This window comes from Mirounga angustirostris, unplaced genomic scaffold (genome assembly GCF_029215605.1).
Source record: "Mirounga angustirostris isolate CCGP_5_RB_7025 unplaced genomic scaffold, mMirAng1.0.hap1 SCAF_3, whole genome shotgun sequence".
Taxonomy (NCBI): Eukaryota; Metazoa; Chordata; class Mammalia; order Carnivora; family Phocidae; genus Mirounga; species Mirounga angustirostris.
The window spans coordinates 150,075,940-150,095,815 of NW_026991711.1; the positions used below are offsets into that span (position 1 = coordinate 150,075,940).

Consider the following 19,876-nt stretch of genomic DNA (forward strand, 5'->3'; position numbering starts at 1 on the left):
TCAAATTATTGGTGGAAATCATAGTAGGAATAGTAGTACTATTAGTAATAGCAAAATAACAAATGGAGTGTTTTGTGAGAGGACACAGTGATCTCTAATATATTAAATATAACATGGCATAATATGTAAGATATAATAATATGTAGTATAGTAGCTTTGTGATTTGTCAGCTTGGTTGGGCTACAGTCCCCATTATTCCATCAAACTATAATCTGGATGTTGTTGTGAAGGGATTTTATAGACACAATTAGAGTTTCTAATCAACCAGCTTTAGGTAAGGGAGGTTATCCTAGGTAGGCCTGACTTAATCAGTTAGAAGGCCATGAAAGGCAGGCTGAGATTTTCTCCAGGGAGAGAAGAGATTCCTGCCCATGAACAAGAGCTTCAGCCTGTGCCTGTGGGGTCCCAGGCTGCTCATGACCTTCTTTCCTGAAGGCCTGCCCTACAGACTTTATACTTGTTTCATCAGCCCCTACAACGGCATATGCAATTTCTTGTAATGAATCCATATACATCCTACTGATTCTGATTTTCTGGTTGAACTCTGATATATAAAATAATATATACAAAACAACATATTAACTCATAGATATGTAAAGAAATGATGGTGTATTTTGCTGAGTGATAGACATTTGTTATAACTTTGTAAGTAGAAATACATCATAAATGGTTTTCTTAAAAAGTTAGTCTGTCTAAACTTCACAGATACGCAGTCTAGTATTTTCTAGAGGGGACCTATCATGACTTAGTAATGCCTTGCTCTAAAGTGATAAACATTACTATTAAGAAAGAGAAACATTTCTTTTTTGTCAAACTGCAAAAGAAAAAAAAAATTAATTATTGATTTTTAGGGGCACCTGGGTGGCTCAGTTAAGTGTCTGACTCTTGATTTTGGCTAAGGTCATGATCTCAGGGTCATGAGGTCAGGTTCCACACTGGGCATGGAGCCTGCTTAAGATTCTCTCTCTCCCTCTCCTTTTGCCCCTCCCCCATGCTCACTCACACTCTCTCTCTTCCTCTCTCTCAAAAAAAATAAAAATTAGTGAATTTAAATGGTTTCTGGTTAAAGCCAATTATCAAAAATTTGAGTATAAATACGCAATTCTATTTTTTTAAAGATAGTTTTATATTTGAATCAATTAAAACCACGAAGATTATTAACATTTCTGTTTGTATTATCATCAATTCAGGTAGATAGGTATATTTATTATTATAATAAAGCATCAACTCTCAGTTTCTAAAATATTATATATTTGGTATTAGATTAAGTAAAATCATATGTCCAACAGTATGAAGCAGTAGTAGCTAGCTTGTTTGAGACAAGAGTCATGGTGCTCTCCCTACCTTTAATAGACAATATTATTTGGGGAACTCACTTAACCATCTGGCATTTGTTGCTCTAATTATTCAGCAAATATTCATTCAGTATATATAAACAGGATATAATTTACAAATGACACACTGTTCTGTGCCTTGGGAACACAACATTGAACAAAACACAGTTTCTTTCTTATATATCTCAGATTTTAATTAAGGACAAAATAATAAACAAGTAAATACATATAAGTGAATGAATGAGTGAATGAGAAATCATCACTGAGTGATAAACTGTTTGCAGAAAACTAATACAGAATGATGTAAAAGAAAGTTATATGGATGTAACAACAATCCAGGCACAAGAGTCTTCACTAGGTGATTTCTTGAAATCTATACTTGTTATAAGAAGTATGACTAGTGTCACAGTTTGCCAGAATATAAATGAGTTTTGATATGACATTTGCCAATACTTAATAATAATAATCACCAATTCCATAAGAAAGAGAATAGAACGGAGTGTACAATCTAAGGGAAAAAAAATCTAACAGACTCCCCTCCCCCCAAAAAAAGATACAGATAGCTACAAATTGGTTTTTTTTTCCCCAGTTACAAAACTTATCCTCTCCACTCAAATCAAAAATGTTTTCACCTCGAATCTCATTGATAAATTTTACTAAATAATTATGCAAGTAAAAAGATTGAATGAATGAGCAGATGAATAATAAAATGCACATACTTAACTCCCAACTATAAATACCACAGAAAAGAAACAACAGCTTTTTTGAAAGAACCAATTTACTCTTGGAATCTCCATTTTAAGGTACTTTTTTTTTCAGAATTTCTTTTGTCTTTTCTCTTTACCAATGTTCTCTACATAAAATGAGTTCAGGATTTTTTACAGTCATTAATCAAGCACTAAAAAAGAAAATGTGTAATATATGCAAATTAAAGCATTTTTCCAAGATTTTTCATTGTGCCACATCTGTGAATGGGAAGATGCATACATGCAGAATCACCGATTTAGCTTATAAAAAAATGTTTTAGAAGCATTATCTATTGTTCTAGATTTTTTCTTTCTTCCTAAATACAGATAAAATAATATGTAAGAAGAAGGGTGTTTTTTTCCCACTAAAACCTTCTAGCCAAAACCATAACACATACTGGATGAAGATATTTGCAAAATGACCAACCTAAGATTTGAATCTACATATATAAACTTGTATAAAGCAATACACGATTGCTTTATTATGCATAATTAAAATGAAAAAAATGAGGGCGCCTGGGTGGCTCAGTTGGTTAAGCGACTGCCTTCGGCTCAGGTCATGATCCTGGAGTCCCGGGATCGAGTCCCACATCAGGCTCCCTGCTCAGCGGGGAGTCTGCTTCTCCCTCTGACCCTCTTCCCTCTTGTGCTCTCTGTCTCTCATTCTCTCTCTCAAATAAATAAATAAAATCTTTAAAAAAATTTAAAAAAAAGAAAAAAATGAACAACTTTTAAACATATCATGATGGATATATGTATCTAAACATGTTAAAGGAAAAAAAACAAGTTCTAAAGGATTATTCACACCTGGTATAATTTATGTGAACTTAAGATCAGAATAAATAATAGTATAAATATATGTAAATGGAATATGTGCCTTCAGAAAGGGAGACACAGGGATTAGTTGAGGAAATGGGCCCTTTCTTCCCTCCCTCCCTCCTTCCCTTCCTCCTTTCTTTTTCTTTCTTTCTTTCTTTCTTTCTTTCTTTCTTTCTTTCTTTCTTTCTTTCTTTCTTTCTTTCTTTCTTTCTTTCTTTTTCTTTCTTTCTTTCTTCCTTCCTTCCTTCCTTCCTTCCTTCCTTCCTTCCTTCCTTCCTTCCTTCCTTCTTTTATGACAAATCTGAAACAAATGTAACAAAAAATGAACCTGTTTAAAATCTAGAAGATAGCTACTTCAGGTTAATTAAAATATTTTCACTATATTTAAATACTAAATCATATGGCTTTTGTGCTATGAAACACTGTTTATGTTGCTTTGAGTTATTCTAAGCAGCAAGCAAAAATAGATTATTATTGAAAAAAATGTCATACCTGACACCGCTTTTGTCTTTCAAACACTGGATTTGTAATTTCATCTTTAATAAAAAGTATTATCAATGCTCCAAAGAATTAGTTTTTACATTTTATGAAAATATTTTTAAATGAAATCAGACAAAATATATTACCTGATTCTGTCTTTAAATGGAATATATCAATATAAAGAATTAAATATGAACATTGTTCTATTTAAAATCACAATGCATGCTGTTTGCCTGTTCTCAGTTCCTCTTTTCCTTTCCTCCTTCTCTTCTGTGTCAGAGGAAACTACATTTCCTAGAACCCTTTGCCCACTGACCGTAGCTGGTGGGTTAGTATCGGCAAGAGCATGGAAGACAAGATGAACTGAGAATTCAGGGTATTTTATCCCACAATCCCTTTCCATAAGTGTTTACCTTTCCTGGCATCACCAGCTGTAGCTGAGTTTTTGCTGTGGCCATTACCCACCAAACAATCCCATATGGCATGGATTGAGGTCTTGCTCTACTTCAGCTTCTACTAGGCCCACTGCACTCCCTAGTAGGTGGCTTGGGGCTTCTGGGATCCAGCTTTCTTGTTTTGTCCTTCCAGCCTACTGACGATGGCAATTTCTTGTATTCCAAATTCCTGGATTGTCTCATCATCTTTTATTTGGCTTTGCATCTCTACTTTGCACCATTAAGTTGTCTCTGAAATCCAAGAGTGGTTTCTCTTTTCCTGACTTGATTCTGATACCTCAGTATTATCAAAAACAAAAACAAAAAAACCCACGTGTGTTGCTATTATTATAGCCTCTACAAACAAGTATAAAATATATGGACAATGTGAGACAGAACTCTTTCTTTGGGAGTTCTTACTCAATTAAAGGCAGGAAGGAACTTTCCCAGTTCGTTACCTGCACTTATACGTCATATTTATCTGCACTTGTACATCATTGTGAAGTTCATTAATTTTTTTCTTCGCTCATCTAATTCATTCAGCAAAATATTTGATGAACATCATCCTTGTCTGTAAATCATGGTAGGTGCTGAGGGAATAGCAGTGAACAAAACAAAGTTGCCACTTTCAGGGAACTTACAGTGTAAATCTTATGAAATGCTATAAAAAAATGAAGTAAGATAATTCTTATTTGGTTGTAAAATTAATGAAATAAAATGATCAGTAGCTATCTGTTATAGACTAAATGGTTGTGTCCCTTCAAAATTCTTATGTTGAAGTCCTACCCTCCACCCCCCACACACACAATGGCATAGTATTTGGAGATTTGGCCTTTGCAAGATAATTAGGGTTAGATTAGGCCACAAGGATGGTAGTCTCGTGATGGGATTAGTAGACTTATAAGAAGAGGAAGAAAAAAAGACCTCTCTCCCTCTCTCTTTCTCTCCCCCTCTCCCTCTTTATTTGCATGCAAGCACCAGGACAGGGCTATGAGTAAATAGCAAGAAGTTGGTCTGTAAACCAAGAAAAGAGCTCTTATTGGGTACTGAGTGGGATGGCATCTTGATCTTGGACTTCCCAACCATCAGATTTAGAAGAAATAAATTTCTGCTGTTTAAGCCACCCAGTCTATCATATTTTATTATGGCAGCCCAAACAGACTAATAATTCTACCCCACTGGAGTTTAGCAAAAATATGTATATTTTATGAGGATTTCAAATTCAGCCTACCCTTTCCTATTTGGAGTAAAATAGCTAGAATTTTTCATTTTCCATTAAGAAATTTTCATTTAATATAGTATATTTCAGTAGATGACCAAAAAGTTGTTTCACTAAAAGTACAGCTTACATTCCCACATTTGTTGGCTTAAGAGAGAGAGTTCCAGATTCCTCATAAGGATCCCAGCCTTCTGATATCATGACCCAAGTACAACAGCATTCTTGTTCCTTTATTAGAATAACCCTAGTCCATTCATTTAGTAGGTAGCATAAGACCTCAAAGCCAGATACTCAGGTTGATTTAGAGCTGTTAGAGTAAACCAAAAATAATTACATATATTTATCCAAAAAGTTGAATTTTTTTATTCATTGTTTTTGTTTGTCTGTTTTGAGTGTTAATGGGTTTTGTTGTTGTTGTTATATTCTGTGGCATATTGACTATTATGGCCAGGCATACAGACAACTTCACTCAGTTGGATTTTAAACAAAGTTCACATTTTCAGCTTTGAATATAGTCTATTTGATTATTTGTTTATGACACTGTTATTGTGTATTTTTCTCCCTGTATATTCACTTCGTTTTTTGATACTCTTGTGTAAATTTCAAAAGAGAAATACTGTGATAGCTTAGAATAGATATTTGACGAAACATGCATTTTGTTTTAATACCCTGTTGCAATAAAGAAAATTTTTGATGTGGGAATGCTTTAGAGTGCCTCTAAATTTTCAGATTTCATTATATACAATCTGATGAGGGAAAACCCAAAACAATAAAAAAAATAGTCCCTCAAGACATGGTTATTTACTTGCGAAAATACTTTTGGAGTAGTTATGCCCAATGCATTGCTGTGTTCAGTTTATTTTTTCTTCCTCTCTGATATTTTTATGCATTCAATATGTATTTTACTTTCACTTTGCTTTCACCATAGTAGGTACTGGTAGATACAAAAGTGAATCAGACAGAATTACAACCTCAAGAAGTCCTCAATCATGGGAATGGCCAGATATTAAGAAATAATTACAATGTAGTATTATATGTATAAAGATGGCATGTAAAAGGCAAAGTGTTGGTACAGAAATAAATGAAGTTTGCATGCAGGAGGTAAGGAGATGGACGTATATGTCATCACTGAAACCTCCAGAGAAAACATAACTATGATCTTTGTGCTGATCTTGACATAATACTTTACTAGAAAGGGTATAAATATGTGAAGCACCCAAACGACATGTCTGGGCAATTTTCTATTGCTAGACAAAAACAGAGGGAAGGATGATAAGGCGGGAGAAGTTCAAGAAGGAAGGTCTTTGAACTCCTGTACCATCATTACTGTCTTTTTGCATCAGGATTCTTCTGGTTTCAAGCAACAGAAACTCTAAACACATAAGCTCAATATGAAAATGAAATTTATTTTATTTTATGTCTCAGAAATATCCAGAGCTAGCATCAGAAAAACAATCTGGATACCAGATCTAGGTGACATTTATTAAAGGCAGTATTTAACAATCATAAAATTGCTGGAGATTTGGGGTGCCTGGGTGGCTCAGTCAATTAAGTGTCTGCCTTTGGCTCAGGTCGTGATTCCAGGGTCCTGGGATGGAGCCCAGAGTCGGGCTCCCTGATCAGCAGGGAGCCTGCTTCTCCTTCTGCCTGCCACTCCCCCTGCTTGTGCTCTTTCTCCCTCTCTCTCTCTCACTCAAATAAAATCTTTTTTAAAAATTGCTGGAAATTCAGGGTGATGTGCTAAGACATTTAAGAGGGTTGGTCAGCTGCCCTCTGTGGCTTCCTGTGACCACGGAGAACTTAGAGACAATGAAGATACAATTGCCTCGGCAAGAACACAGTCACTGGTGAGGAAGCCAGGGAGACTGGTGAAGCCATGCTCTCGGAAGAGCCACTAGTCTGATTTCTTACATTATCCTTTGCTGTGTTTATACTCTTTGAGCCTATAGATATAAAATCTAACTTCTGAAAAAGCGGGAGTGTTCATTGAAGTGCTCACTTTCATGATGTGTCAAAGCCAGTACTCTATGGGATTAATTTATTTCTTAAAAAAATTTGGGGTGTCATTCCCAGAAGGACAGCATGTTAGGTAGGCAAAAAACACAAATCCACTCAAAGGCTAACTGCTTGATGTGTATAGGAAACTGTAAATGCCTCAAGGACAGGGAAAACATCCAAAAATTTCTTAATTTTCTAGATCACCCAAGAAAGCTGAGTTAGAATGCATAAAATTGGTAAGAGTTTATTAAGACCAACTAACTTGTTTCTTCCTTTCATGCAGTATTTTTCCCTGAATCCCAAGGACTTATTTCCTATTTTACACATTTTATTACTGACATTTAGAGCCTAAAAAATATGCTAAACCATCTTAATTAGGTAATAACCACTCAGAAGATAGGCTATTTTTTCTATTCTTTTCCACCTCCAGCCTCTACTACAAAGTCATTAATTAATTTAATCATTCATATGTTTATCAAATAGAGAATAATACTATGCATTAGACAATGTGCTAACTACTAGAGATACAAAGATACAAAGATGAACATGACAGTATTCCTTACCACAGATTTCAAATTAACTGTTTTACACTGTTGCTTACTACAAGTTCATCCTAGAGGAAGAGTCAGATTATAACAAATTAATACCCTGCAAACAAAGAAGTACTCATTAGTGTATAAAAAACGAGATCACAGAGAATGAAATAAATGTTATCCTATGATAGATGAAGAAATTCTCAGGGCACCCTCACAGATGAGAAGATTATTTAGACTAAACTCACAGATTCAACGTTTATTAGACTAAGTCATATAATATAAACTGGGTTTATTTTTACTTAAGAAAGGAATAAAAACAATTTATTTCAGTATGTATGTATTGTGGGTCTGCTGATGAAAATTTCTTTTGGATTCTCTTTTTTCTAGAAAAAAAATATTTTTCCTTAAATTTTGGAAGACTTACTGGTAAAGGATATTAGGTTGGGCTTTTTTTTTTTCCCTTGGCGCTATTAAAATGTCATTCCATTTCATGCTGGTTTTCATAATTTCCGTTACAAAGTCATCTGTAAGTCTTTCTTTTGCTCTTTTAAAAGTTATGTGCCATCCTTTTTGAACTAGTTTTAAGACTTGTCTTGGTATTTGGTTTTCATATTAACGTTAATATAATTGTCTAAATGTGCTTTCCTTGCATTTATTCTGAATTAGTTCAACAAGCTTCTCAAATCAGTTTTAGAAAAGTATCAGCCAGGACACCTGGGTGGCTCAGTCAGTTAAGCCTCTGCCTTCGGCTCAGGTCATGATTCCAGGGTCCTGGGATCGAGTCCCACATCGGGCTCCTTGCTCAGCAAGGAGCCTGCTTCTCCCTCTGCCTGCCTCTGTCTGTCTCTCTCTCTGATAAATAAATAAAATCTTTAAAAAAAAAAAAGTATCAGCCATTATTCCTTCAAACATTGCCTTCTCATTTCTCTCCTAGAGTCCCACTGCTAGTAAATAGTAGAGGTAGAATTTGATCAGCACCAAGAAAAGATGATTTTATTAACTATGTTTTAAACCTCTATGCTACAACATGTATTTTAGCTAAAAATACAAGATGACCTTTTCTATTTCCAACTTTGTTCAAAAGAATCAATTTTGCAAGAATTTTCTCAAATAGGGCGCCTGGGTGGCTCAGTTGGTTAAGCGACTGCCTTCGGCTCAGGTCATGATCCTGGAGTCCCGGGATCGAGTCCCGCATTGGGCTCCCTGCTCGGCAGGGAGTCTGCTTCTCCCTCTGACCCTACCCCCCCCTCATGTGCTCTCTCTCTCATTCTCTCTGTCAAATAAATAAATAAAACTCTTTAAAAAAAGAATTTTCTCAAATAGCATTTTCTTTTTTTTTTTTTTTTAAGATTTTATTTATTTGACAGAGAGAGAGAGCACAAGCAGGTGAAGCAGCAGGCAGAGGGAGGGGGAGAAGAAGGCTCCCCATTGAGTAGAGAGCCCAATGTGGGACTCAATCCCAGGACCCTGGGATTTGACCCAAGTCAAAGGCAGACACTTAACCGACTGAGCCACCCAGGTGCCCCTCAAATAGCATTTTCTACAAATTTGTTATCTTAATGTCTTTTCAAACAAGCCAAGGACTTCAAAGACACAGTCTAATTTGCTGACTTGCCATTTTGTTATAATTAAAATGAGGTTCTTTTTTTCTGGAAACACAATTCAAGCTACCATAAAACATCTGCTAAATGTGTGTGTGTGTGTGTGTGTATTTTCTCAGTTTCTCCACTGCTGGAGATTTCTTAGAACTGGAATTTCCTATTCAAACAGTTTGCTGGCTTTTTTTTTTTTTTCTTTTGTAGAGAGAGAGTACAAGCCCTGAGCTGGGGGTCAGGTGGAGTGGGGGGGAGGAGTGGCAGAGGGAGAGGGAGAGAGAGAATCTTAAGCAGGCTTCACACCCAGTGAGGAGCCCAACACAGTGCTTCATCTCACCACCCTGATTATGACTTGAGCTGAAATCAAGAGTCGGTTGCTTAACTGACTGAGCCACCCAGGTGTCCCAACAGTTTCCTGACTTTGATGTTAGCATCTTTTCATTTACATATGGAGATTCTACATATTGTTTCTGAAGTTGTTTTTACATTATTTCTGACATCTTTAATAGACAATTTTCCATTTCCTAAGAGGGCATTTTTAAAAAAAGATTTATTCATTTGACAGAGAAAGAGAGCACAAGCAAGGGGAGCGGCTACAGAAGGAGAAGCAAGCTCCCCGCTGAGCAGGGAGCTCGATGCAGGACTCAATCCCAGGACCCTGGAATCATGACCTGAGCTGAAGGCAGATGCCCAACTGACTGAGCCACCCAGGTGACCCTTAAGAGGACATTTCTGAATAGTTCTAAATAGCATTAGTTCTCATGGTTTGATTAAGGCTTATAATAGGCTCAGAGTTTCTATCATATACTGTTCAAGAAAATGATTTTAAATATACAACATTGGGGAAAGATTTTTATTTATACCACAATTTAGGAAATATTATATAATAATATTAATAAAGAACAACTATTTGTCCCAAGAAATATTAAGACCAAGAAGAAAATGAACAAGTGTTGTTAGAGTAGTATTTGAATTAACAAAGAATTTACTAATAATCTCTATGTGCTTTACACTAATATATCTACAAAAAAAAAAAACTAATATCCAAAATATTTTCAAATTTTCAGATATCCTTTAAGTAATAATGTCATTTTTCTCAAGGATGTTACATCTTTTTCATGTGTTTAGTCTCACATTTCTTAATTTGGGATTAATTAATCTAACAAGAAAATTTATATTTGAGTTTTTTAAAAAATGTGTTAAATTGAAGCCACAGGGAAACATATAGTAGGAGGAATGAAAACATGAGTTTAAATATTTTGATAATTGCAAATATGTGTTTTCTTATCAAAAACAAAATTGCAATGTTTATTTTCATTTGGAAAAGAGTAAATTATCTTACATTATTATTGTATTGTCTGAATTCCCATTAGCAGTCTCTAATGTTGATGTTTACTTACCTATTTTATCATACATGCAGAATTAGCATATATACCAAGATGTTGGGTATTTAAAGTATAGAGGGCAATTGAAGTAGTAAAATCTTTGTCAAATTATTTATGAAAACAGTTTGTAGCTTTTATCAATTAAAATTGTGTTTTAAGTGGTATTTTTCTAAAGTTAATATATTTATGTACTGATTCTAAACATTATGTTGTGTAATTGAAATTATCTATTTCAGCTGAGAGTGCAATGAATCAAACTTGTCAATTATTTTGAAAACACTGTGGTGTATCATAACACTAGAGACCTTGACCTTAGCTCCAGTGTATCCTGTAATCCCTACAGTGTCAGGAGAATAGTTTAACCAAGGCTGAGATTAGAGACGTTAAATGGGATGTTTTGCTGGCCACTGTGGGTGTAGTCAGAAATCCAAATAATTATATTCAAAGGATTACTAGAGAATTAACAAATATTTAAATACTTTTACTTACTAATCTATTAGTCCAGGTATTGGCAATAAAGAGAGACATCAAATACAGTATGGAAAGTGACAGGTATCCCAGAAGGATCAGAAAAATATGGAACCTGGATATCAACCCCAACCAGTATGAGTTTTGGGTTTTTACTGATAAGGAATAAGAAGTATCTTAGTTCAGAGGAAGCTGGCAAAATACAATTGGGATCTCTATGAAAGGGACATTTAATCCCCATTAAGTGAAAATGTAAAATAATAAAAGAAGAAATATAAAACATAATGAAAGAACAAGAACTATGAACAGAAAAGAACAGATTTTAAAAAAAGTAAAATTCTGAAGTAAAAAGAAAAGAGATGATTAGTTAATTAAAAGAGAATGCTGAATATATAAGAAAGTGTTTAACTAGAAAAAGTCTTATATACAAGCAAAATTAAAAAAAGAGTTCCAGAAAAAGAGAAAAGAGATATAAAGGACAACAAGATGATAAAACTGTTTTTCATGTTATTGACAAATTATTCTAATCCAGACAGGACAATTTTTTTTTAAATAGAGTAAATAAGAGGGAACGAAAAAATAAAAGAGGTATAGAAAGAGAAAAAAGAGAATAAAAAAAAGGAAAAGAGAGAAGTGAAAGACTGAGAAGAGGGGAGTTTCCCTTAAAGATATAAAGACTTACTATGGATCTATAGTAGTTAAAATGGTGTAGAACTGGGGTGCCTCGCTGGCTCAGGCAGTAGAACATGTGACTCTTGGTCTCAGGGTTGTGAGTTCAAGCCCCATGTTGGGCATGGAGCCTACTTAAAAAAAAAAAAAAAAAAAGAATAGTGTGGTGCTGATGCTTGAGTGGATAAACAGTAGAACAGAACAAAGTACGTGGAAACAGATCCATTAATATGACACTATAGTATATGAGTGATATGGAATTATAAACCAGGGAAGAGATGACTTAATGGTGCTGGGACAATTGGCTATTCACATGAATAAAAATAAAATTAGATCCTCATTTCAGATCAAACACAAAAATTCAGCCCAGGTAGGTCAAAGCATAGGATTTTAGGGCAATTCAAAAGGACTTAATTTGTTTTTTTAATTGCTAAAAAATATAGCATTAATAATTTTTGCTCTATAGCATCATTTTAATCTGTTCTAAAAACTTTAATTCCTTTTCCATTGAAATATATATTTTTTGCATGCTTGCTTTTTTAAAAATATTTTATTTATTTATTTATTTATTTATTTATTTACTTACTTACTTACTTACTTATGTATTTGAGAGAGAGAGAGAGAGAATCTGAAGCAGACTCCACACGGAGTGCAGAGCCCAATGTGGGGCTCGATCCCACAACCATGAGATCATGACCTGAGCTGCAATCAAGAGTTGGATGTTCAACCGACTGAGCCACTCAGGCACCCTTGTTTTTTTGTTGTTGTTATTGTTTTTACTGTGAGCTTGTTCTTTATTAAAAATATACATTATAAAATTGTCCAACTTTAACCCTTAAGTGACATTTCATCTATTATTCAGCATTTAATATATCAACTAAGGGTAGGGAAAGACATTGGTTACAGTTATAAAATCTTTAAAAATCTTTGTTAAATAATTCATTGGTTAATATCTTTGGTTGTGAAAATCCCTCTATTCCTTTAACCACCTAACATCCTAAAACAAGACATCTTCTGAATATATTCTTTAAACACTCTTAAATCTTCATATAAATATCTGCATCTTTGTTCTTCTTTCTCCCTCCCACCACCCTCTCCCCCCAAAGAAATACTCTTTATGGTTTCCTTCTAAGTTTCTGTGCTATTTTTTTTTTTTTAAGATTTATTTATTTATTTGAGAGAGAGAGAGAGGGTGGGGAGGGGCAGAGGGAGAGGGAAAAAGAATCTCAAGCAGATTCCCTGCTTAACACAGAGCCCAATGCAGGGCTCAATCTCATGGCCCTGAGATCATGACCCGAGCCAAAATCAAGAGTCAGATGCTTAACTGACTGAGCCACCCAGGTGCCCCAAAACTTGTAAGAAACTTTTGACCAGCACCTGGCTAATAGAAACTAATATTTTAAATGATACAAAATAAAGTATTCTGAAAAAAATCCCCCCAAATTTGCAAAAATAATTTACTTTAAGACTTTATTTTTAAGTGTGTATTTAAATATTGTCTCGTTTTAAAGATCTGTGAAAAAAGAATTTTTTCTTACTAGTTTAAATAATAAATTACAATACTCTTAACTAAAATTGTAACCTACCTGCACTTTTAAACATTATTTGAAGTAGATGATGAGACAATATTGTTTCAGTTTTTCATGTGAAAATTCAAGTATTGTGCTAACAGACACACACAAAAAAACTAGATTCCCTCATGATATCCTTTGCTTAAAGAAGAAATTTTAAGTGTTAGTGTCATAAAAACACATTTTGCTTTGCCTAAAGGCATTTAAGTAGTTTCTGATGTTTGGGCATTATGTAAATGATTTTTCTAAATATCTTTTGTGCATTTTCATATTTATTTTAACATCAAATTGGATTTCACAATGCCCACTAGGCAACAGAAGTTTTTAAGCTTATAAACTATATCCATTTTGTATTTTATTTCATTCTTCCATCATATAAATTTGACATATACAAACACTTCCTCAAGTACATGTGTGATTTTCTATATTTTCTCGTGTTCCTTCTGTTTCCAGTGACTGTAAAATGTATTTGGAAATGATAAAAAATATTCCACATGCTAAGTTCTGTGCTGCCCTGAATTTAATAAATCCCAAACCAAAAATACTCATATAGATTAAAATTTCTCTATCATTAAAGAGAGTTACATTCAAATAAAGTCCAATGTAAATAAAGATAACTCTTTCTTGCATCTTATAAAATATTAGTTTAAATGTCTTGAATAGGGGCACCTGGGTGGCTTAGTTGGTTAAGCGTCTGCCTTCGGCTCAGGTTATGATCCCAGGGTCCTGGGGTCAAGCCCGGCATCGGGCTCCCTGCGCAGTGGGGAGTCTGCTTCTCCCTCTCCCTCTGCCTGCAGCTCCCCCTGCTTGTGCTCTCTCTCTCTCTGACAAATAAATAAATAAAATCTTTTACAAAAATAAAAAAATAAATAAATGTCTTGAATGTCTTCATCTTAACCTTCCAGATTTACTCTCCATCTTCTTTTTATCCTGTTCTGCTCCTTTTGGGGCTGCATCCAGTTGCTCCGTTGCCTTCAGTTGGGCAATGGGAAGCACCAGCAGATGGGACTGCGGGAGCAAAGTGATACTGGCCCATTTATTCCCCCTGTTCTCTTCCTGCCCAGTTTCCATTTGGCTGTGCCCCTTTACTGAAGGTCACAACTTCTATTAGGCATCTTTTCCATATAATTATCCTCTCTAGATTCTAGTAACTTTCCCTTTCCTTCCTCTTACCTCTTCAGGTCTAGGGGTAGTAAGGGCTTCCCAAAGTATTCCCAAAGTATATGAGGGCAACTCTCTCCCTTTCTTCCTTCCTTCCTTTCTGAAGATTTTATTTTTAAGTAATCTCTACACCCAACGTGGGACTCGAACTCACAACTCCAAGATCAAGAGCTGCATGCTCCATTGACTAAGCCAGCCAGGTGCCCTGAGGGTTACTATTTCTTAAACCTTGCTCACACCCTTATAGTCTCGTTATTAAACTTTTCTCAAATTATCTGGTTTGAATGAGCTATTTGTTTCCTTCCAGGACTCTGACTAATACATACAGTTTCTCATAGAACTTTCTAAAATATTTATATAGGCTAATATTTTTGGTACTCATGGAATCTTTATGTAAACTCAAAAGTCAACACATTGCTAGTTTGTCATACAGTATGTAGTCTGAATTGCCATTAACTATGCATTTCTCTTTACTATCTCATCAACTTCTATTGTATTATCTAGAGTTCACGTTGTTCAGTAATAACTAGAATGTTCCTTTACTGTTTACCTTCCCTCATAAGCATCTTACTCTTACCATTTTCTGAAATTCCTTCACTTGGCTTTATTCCCATGCCTTTAAATTTTCTGAATAGCTGAGCTCAAATATGAACTTAAAATAGTTAAAATAATAACTAAAATAATTAAAAGGTAACTTTAGGAATAGAGTTAAATATGTCCCTAGGATGTGAGGGTGATCTGGCTGTGACATCTGAGACCTCATTTATCACTAAGGTTGATTGAGCTGATCTGGCTGGCTAAGCAGGTGTCCCCTTCCTCCCTCACCACTCCCTCCCGAAGCCATGTGCTGTGTCCAAGAGGATGACCTTCTAGGATAGAAGAGAACCATTCTTTTGTCAAGGGTATAGGGTCCTTCCTTGCTAGCACTTCTAAATAAGCTTTCAAGGTCCATTTGTAGGAGATTGTAGGGTAGTCAAGCTTCCAAGACTCCAGACACATCCAAATGAGGTGATGCATGAGGCAGTCTGCCTTTCTAAAATAAATAAATAAATAAACAAACAAACAAACAAACAAATAAATAAATAAATAAATCCGTCCCTGGAGGTACCAACGTCATTTTAATTTCCTGTATACTGTCAAAGATTTACTAAGATAAATCAAAGCTGTAAGACCTATGACAGGTACCTTTTCCCAATGCAATAAAGAATTACATCACTCTAAAATTTGTCATTTCTATACCCTCTTGTATTTAGCTGCTCAGATACCCAGTAATATTAAGCTCGATATAAAGGGAACCCAACTCCCTTAATTCATCTCCCTACTTCCAGTTTCACACAGATTCAGTATCTTTTCTAAATGGTCACCGGAGTACATTTTCTAAAACAAAATCATCTTATTCTAAGACTTCGATAGCTCCCATTACAAAGATTTACAAGATAAGTTCGAACCCTCCCTGAATACTCACCAACACACTAAGCTCTTTAAACTGTTCTGTAGTTATCTATTTCAAGCTTCTCAGCCTTTGAACATGACATTCTCTCTCCCAGAAATGCCTTTCTCCATCTTGCCTGCCTGCTGAACACCCAATCACCTTCCAGAACTAAGCTCAAATTGTGACAACATGCCTGGTTTCTAAATTATTAGCACATCCTTCACCCAACACTAAGGACTATATTTTTATTTTAGTGCCTAACCTGCATTTATTTATTATCCTCTGCTGGAGTGTGAGTTCCTTAGGGCAAAGACTGTGCTTATTCACTGTCATTTCTCCTGCACCAGCTCAATGACTGGCATTAGAGGTACTCTGAATGGTGTATGAATGATGACGGGGCTCCCGGAGCAGATCTGATCTCCTTCATTCCTGCTTCCTAGCAGTAACCTTACTCTGGTTCTTTGAGCAGACGGCATTTTAAGATTCGAACTAAACTCAGTTATAAGGTGATGCTAGGTGAGGCAGAAGCAATGTTCTGCCTTACAAAAGATTCCCAATTAATAACTGTAAAAATTGTGAGGGAAGAGAAAAATCACTATTAGAACTCTACAGTATAATTGCTGCAGGCAAGATCTTTCAGTGCAGGTTAAAATTATTGGGCAGAAGTCTAGGGAGAAATAGGATATGTGTATAGTCTCAAAGTATCTCTTTCCAAATATGTATTAATCACAAAGAGAAAAATGGTAGCTTTAAAGTAGGAAAACCTGGCAGACATCACCTTAACCAAATTAACATCACCAGTAGGAACTCATGTCAATATCACATGCTTCCAATATGATACAATGAGGAAACTTTACCTCTGTGGTCTCTTTTCCAATAATTCATGACCCCGGTATAACCATGAGAAAGCAACAGACAAACTTAATTTGAGGGACATTCTACAAAATATTCAACCTTCACTCTTCAAAATAGTCAATGTCATGAAGGCTAAGGAAAGACCAAGGAACTGTCACAGATAAGAGGAGACATAAATGTTATGTGGAATTCTGGAACAGAAAAGATACATTGATGGAAAAAACTGACAATATCTGAATAAATTCCATAGATTAGTTAAGAGATAAAAATAAACACATAACTGGAAGTTGGTACGTTTTGACCCCTGGTTTAAACTTCCAGTTATAGGGGCGCCTGGGTGGCTCAGTCGGTTAGGCGTCTGCCTTTGGCTGGTGTCATGATCCCGGGGTCCTGGGATGGAGCCCTGCTCAGTGGGGAGTCTGCTTCTCCCTCTCCCTCTGCCCCTCCTCGCCCTTCCCCACCCTCCACCCGCCCCCCTTTTGTGCTCTTTCTCGCATGCACACTCAGTCTCGCCCAAATAAATAAATAAAATCCTTAGAAGGAAAAAAATATAAACTTTCAGTTATAAAATAATAAATATTGGGGATACAATGTACAGTATGACTGACTATAGTTAATAATACTGTATTGTATATGTGAAAGTTGCTAAGAGTGTAGATCTTGAAAGTTGTGCCATCACAAGTGAGAGAACTTATAACTACATGTGGTGATGGATGTTAATGAGATTTATTTCAGTGATCATTTATCATATATGTCATGTGTGTGCATATCATTATGTTGTACCCCTGAAACTAATATAATGTTGTATCTCAATTATATATAAGTAAAAACACTTAAAAATACATAAATAAAATCCCTCTTTCTCTTGACAAAAAATGCCAGAAATATATTTTACTTCTCCAAAGAAAAATCCACACATCTAGTTTGATTTTTAGCCAAAGCTATTGTTTTCCTTTTATTTTGGCCCACATTGATTCAGTTTCAAGACAAGCCCTCATTAATATATCAAAAGTTTGAATACTTTTACCTGTTTACTTGGACAACCATTATTTGTTTTAAAGTTATTTGCCACACTATGCTAAATAACTAATTTACTAACACTAGTAATTTCGACAACTCTGTTTCAGAAATAAGGAAACTTTTATTAAAGGAGGGGAAGTTACTTGCCCAGGATTCCACAACCGGTAAGTGGAAGAGCACAAATTTGACTTTTATGATTTCATGACTCCAAGTCCATGTTTTAAAACTCTATACTGTGCCTCTTCCTTCAAAAATCAACAGCCCAAAACTCACATTTATAAAAAATATCTGAAACTGAATTCAGTAAATAAAAATTTAAGCCATGACAGCTTTCTCCAAACTTTAAGAACTATCTACGCAATCTATTCACTTACCCTTCATTAATTTCCCCCCCAAACTCATGGCACAGAACAATTTTTAATGAAAATGATTTAATTTTATTAGGTACTTTATTACATTCTTTACTTGTACACTGTATAGATTTTCAAACAGGCATTGTATAGATAGTGGTGTTCATTTAAAAGTCTTTAGCAATTTATTGTTATGTGGAAAATGGATGAGCCTTACCTGCACTATCAGTGTATGTGAAAGATTTGTGTAATTTTGAAATTGCTTCTAGAGGGTTTCATTTTTGAAATTGAACAATGGGCTTATGCAGTCATACCCTTTGAAAACCAGCCAATTTCCATTGAACTGATAGCATTTTATCTGTGTGTATTCTCAGGTTGTTGGGTTAGAGACTGTTGATGCAGAACCAACATGACAAGTCTCTGTTCTAGCAATTCCTGCCATAGATTGCCTTTTGCAGAAGAGTCACTGTTAGAATTATTTTACCCGTGTAATGAAAAAGAGACTCAGTGAGAAAAAGTCTTTTCTTGTTATATATTATGATAGGAGCCAATATCCCCTTTGCATTTTAAAGCATGATGACATTTTCCCAAATCACATTATGTCAGACCCAAGCATATAGGTGCCTTGCCTTGCTCTGCTTTTCTGTCAGGCTCTGTCATCAGGTCTGGGCAAATTCTGATATAGGATTTTGAAGGGAACTTAAGAAAATATTCTAGTGAAAGATAACAAATCATAATTTTCAAATAAAGTTTTCTTTTGCCAGAAAATATTTTTTAGACAACCTAGAATGTATCATTTGTTTCCAATCTTATTGACAAAAAAAATAACATTCTTCTATTTGCAATAAAATTCTGTTTGTTCTATTTTTGTATTTGAAGTATGTGAGTCTTTAAGCAGGCAAAATATTTTCTGAACTCAGCAGTTTTTCGTGCAAATAAAACTGCTTTGAGCAAACTTTCCAGGCCTGCAAACACTGGGGCAGGAGAGCACATCTCAAGAGACCACTCCTGGTCATTAGGCTAGACCTTTCCATGAAGCACATCCAAGGTTTGCACTCTTGGTCATGACTGGCTTTCACCTAACATCCATTACTGTGTAGAGTGCTTATGAAATGGAACTGGAAGTGGAAACCTGACCTGGATTGAAGTCTGTGTTTTCCCTCATTTCTACTGTAAAGTAGGGCTGTTGCATTCTAAGTGTTATTTGTATTCTGTATTCTTGTGGAATAATGATTCTTTCACTCTTAGCAGTAACCAGGGAACCTAACAAGGGGCAGTGTAATGGGTTGGAGGGTAAAGATATAACATGAATGGGTGCAGAAGTCTTTTCAAGTTGGAAGTGCATCTTCTGTTTCAGGATCAGAAGAAAAAATATGAATAAAGAAGTGATTCAAGTAAATGGACATATATATTTAAAGCAATTCTAACAGAAAAGTGTCGAGGTCAAAAGTAGGGAAGAAAAAGATGTGATGAGGAAATTTAACAGAATGTTTCCCAAGTTCATGTGGAAAAATAAACTTGAGAAAATACTGATAAAACTTTTGAAGGGAAAATAATGAAGACCTTGCCTAACAGATATTTTGAACAATTATAGGCTGAGGTTATTAATACTGATTTATTGCAGGAATATACCAAAAGATTAAAGGGAAAGGGCTGCCTCTAGCCTATATGATGACTTTGTGCCAATTAGAGAAGCCCCCTGCCGCCTTCCAAGGAAGCTCTGCAGGTGCTTCGCTAGAACCTGAGGCTGTCTCCCTAATTAGAAAAGATGCCCCTTTCTCTAGGCTCATGGGCTGCACTGGCT

The 19,876-nt window shown here is 35.3% G+C and overlaps 1 long non-coding RNA gene across 1 annotated transcript in view; it reads left to right on the forward strand.

The window, feature by feature from the left end:
• Positions 1–17,980, forward strand: part of LOC123839034 (uncharacterized) — a 99,642-nt gene extending 81,662 nt beyond the window's left edge. The window contains exons 5-6 of the long non-coding RNA XR_010409842.1: positions 9,727–9,872; positions 17,830–17,980. This is a non-coding gene — a long non-coding RNA (uncharacterized LOC123839034). The remainder of the gene's footprint in view (positions 1–9,726; positions 9,873–17,829) is intronic.
• Positions 17,981–19,876: the final 1,896 nt, after the last annotated feature.